Source organism: Chlorocebus sabaeus, chromosome 24 (genome assembly GCF_047675955.1).
Source record: "Chlorocebus sabaeus isolate Y175 chromosome 24, mChlSab1.0.hap1, whole genome shotgun sequence".
NCBI classification, from domain to species: domain Eukaryota; kingdom Metazoa; phylum Chordata; class Mammalia; order Primates; family Cercopithecidae; genus Chlorocebus; species Chlorocebus sabaeus.
The window spans coordinates 43,929,246-43,932,831 of record NC_132927.1 but is presented as its reverse complement, the minus strand read 5'-3'; positions in this window follow the sequence as shown (position 1 = coordinate 43,932,831).

Below are 3,586 nucleotides of genomic sequence, written 5' to 3'. Positions count from 1 at the left end.
GCGAGCGGGCGAGCAAGGAGTTAAGCCGGGCGGCAGGGCGAGCGCCTGTCAGACGCGAGCATGTGCAGTTTGCAGCGCATCCGTACTATGGGTGAGTGCCGCCGCCGCCGCCGGGGGCTCCATTCCTCCCGGGCAGCGGCGGCTGCAGCCCCCCTGCCCCCGCGCCGCCGCGGCGGACGCCGACACACAATGCGGGACTAGGCGCGGCGCGGGAGTGCCAGGCGGCGTGGGGGTGCCAGGCGGCGTGGGGGAGGCACGGCCCGCAACTCCGCGCGGGGGGGGCCGGAGCGCCGGGTTTGGGGGCGGGGAGCAGGCGGCGCAGGAGAGCTCCCCGAGTCCCGGCGCGGGAGGAGGAGCGGGAGCCAGCCCTGGAGACTGCGCTCCTGGCCGCACCTGCTCCCGGCAGGCGGCCGGCCCTGCCCTGCCCCTGCCCACGGCCCCTGCCCCGCACCGGTAGGTACCCCAATGCCCGCAGACAGGCCTTTCCACCGCCGGGAGAGGTGGCCGCGCGGGGCCGGCAGCCCCGAGCGCAGGGGGCGCGGGCGATGCGGACGGTGATGGAGAAGACCGGGCGACCGGACTTGGGGCTCTGGCTGATCCCGCTTCCTCTTTGCTTTCGGTTTCGAGGTTGCTGCCCCGGTTCGAGAGCGAGCCGCAGATTAGATAGATGGTGCGCCCGGGCTTGGATTCCCTGCGGGGGATGGGCGCACAGGGGGGCGTGTTGAGGAAGGGGGTGCGCGTTGGCAACTTTCCCCGCCTGAAACAAAGGGGTGTCGGGGGAAGCGAGGGGCAGCGGAAGGTTGACACCTCCTCTTCTTCCGGGCGGAGAGCACCCAGGAGGCCACCTAGGGAGGTTGGAAGGGGGTGACAATCTGGGTGGAAGCTGGGGAGCCAGGGCTTGGGAGTGGGAACCACGGACCCTCCTAGTTAGAGGCTGAGGACTTTGCTGAAGGGAAGGGAACGCTGCCAAAAGGACCCCGCAGCCTTCTCCCCAGGGTGCATGGAAAAACTGGGTGATGGTGGACCCCACACCTAGGCGCCCTCGACTCCCCAGGTCCGTGTCCCGGGGCCCAGCCCAGCCCCCTGGCTGCCAGCTCTTCACCTGCCCTCCCTGATCTCTGGTCCTCCGTGGAAGATGCCTGGCTGAGATGGGAAGTGTTACAGCCCGGTTCCTGGCAAGGGTAGGGAGACATTGGCCCCTTTCCCAGGTGTCTTCCTTTCCCTCTTTCTATGCTCAGTCAGAAACCCATCCCCTTCCCTTCCTTCCCGGGACTGTCTCCTTTCTTTCCCCAGGGTTTCCCTGGGGGTGTTTGGCTGCCTTAGGTACAAAGCTTCGAGGTAGGAGGGCAGGGTGTTCGGGCACTGCTCAAGGCTCTCCCTGGAGGGAAAGAGAAGGACCCCAGGGAGCTGTCTGCTGGTGTAACCTTGGGGCTCTGCTCACCAATTCTCGTGTTCTCAGCACCCTAGTAATAAGTGAGCTGTTGCCGTGGCTATCAGCCTTGGGTAATTGAGAGGCCTGGGTTTCTCTCTGCTGTACCAGGAAGAGGGGGCAAGGGAGGGCCAAGCAACCTGCCTTGGGGGTGGTACAGTGTCTTTCTCTCTAGAAAACAAATGGGCTAGGTTCCAGGTCCCCGGTCCTTGGCCTTGTGTCTCCAGGAACAAGGTGCCTCCAGTTCTGAGCTGGCTTACATGTGACCACCAGCTCCTATCCTGTGGCAGGACAGCCCTTTGGGAGCTCAGATTTTTTTCCCTGGTTGGAAGACAGATACATCTGCTTGCCTGTGAGACAGAAGGCACTGGAGGGCCCGGGACTAGTGGAGGACTCTCCCGCCTGCTCGTGTGAATGAGCTAATGATACAAGTAGCTTGGGCCAGGGTGGGCCTGCCAGGACACTTTGCTCTAGAGACACTTTGCTCAGGGGTGTGCTGAGATGACTCTTAGCCCTCAGTTTTGTGTTTGGAGACAGATATAGGCAACTGGAGAGACAGCATGGCAGGCATTGGGTGGGGACAACAGGCTTTCTTTAGTGTTGATTTTGATCACTTATAGGTACAGGAGCAAGGGAGGTTCCAGGACCAATAAGGAGTAGCAGGAGAAAACGGAGTCCCCTGAGCTATAGATTTGTGGCCCTGCAATTTGTGGCTAAAGTCAGATGCAGGTACTAGACCAGAGAAGCACAGCTAGGCCCACTCCTAGGGACCTTCCCACTCTAACAGGGCAGGCAGGGTTGATTATCACTCAAGTCCCCATTGGAGGGGCTTTATTGGTTTATCCCAAGCTGTTTATTTGGAGCTGAGAGTAATGATATGGAGGCCCGACCTCCGAGCCTCCAGTGGTGAGAGGATGGACTTTTCTGTGGCATGTTCCTCAAATATACTGAGGAACTTAAATATCTTAAGATGGGAAATTGATACTCTCCTAACTTCCTGTTTTGAAGTGATGAGGCATGAATTTTTACATTTATAAGTGAGTTAAGACCCTCAAGTCCTTGAATGAAAGATATTAAATGAGTTAATGAGCATTATACTGTGTTTATTTTGGTTGTATCAGATTTACGTACTGTTTCTAAAGGGAAAGGTGTCATTTTACAGGAAGGGACCAAATTACAGCTTTTGTGGTAGGCAAAGCTCAGTGTTGGTTTTAAAAGTGTAGTTTTTATCAGAAAAGCTCTTGCTGCAGCACTTAAGCAGCAAGTGTTTTTTTCTGCCTACCTCCCAGGAGCTCCTTCCTGGTGGACTTTTTCCTGGTAGACAGTTTCCAGCTAGAATGTTAGTGACTGTCAGCCTCTAGTTTCCGAGGAGGGTCTCCAATGATGTTGGGGACTCTGATGTCATAAGGAGAGACCTGGGTAAGGGCAGTAGAGTGAGGCAGCTTGATCTTATCGGCAACTATATCAGATCTGGCTGTCCTTGAGGGGAGGGAAGGGATAGCTAACCCTCCCAGAGCCTGGCTGTTTTCAAGTTTGTATCCTTTTACTCTTCTCCTCTCTCCTCTCCCCACCTCCCATGTACAGACAAGGTGGTTTGGGTGTATTTTTCAATTCCAGAAACCTTCCTTTTAAGGCGAGGATAATTTCTGACCTGGCAAAGTCTTATCTCCCTTTGTGGCAACACCTGGCTAAGGAGGAAATATCAGACGGGATTCTCATGTTCTGAGCTGAGGAATTTCAGCCTCTGTTGGCCAGATCTTCTTCTTACTCTACATCACTTCTCAGAAATCAGGCTTTGTCTTTGAAAAGTAAAGCGAAAGCTGATTTCTAGTGAAGGGGTATGAGGGGGGCACTTTTGGTTTGCTTCCCCTTAGGGAAACTGAGTCCCACTGAGAGTTGGCACACTGGCTGTGGTGTGTGAGAATGCATGTGTTGGGGAAGTTTTCCTTTCCTGGGATTTAAGGGCGTTTAAAATCAAGTACCCGAGTAGATCCATAGGTTATACTTTTCTGCTATAACATAAAGATGCACTCATAGAATTTACATACCAGGGTGTTTGGTTCAAGATGTGTATTTGCCTCAGACTTTGAGCTGTGGGATGCCCCATGCTGCTGTGATTCAAGGAAAAGGCAGTGGTTTGCACCCCGAGACACACAT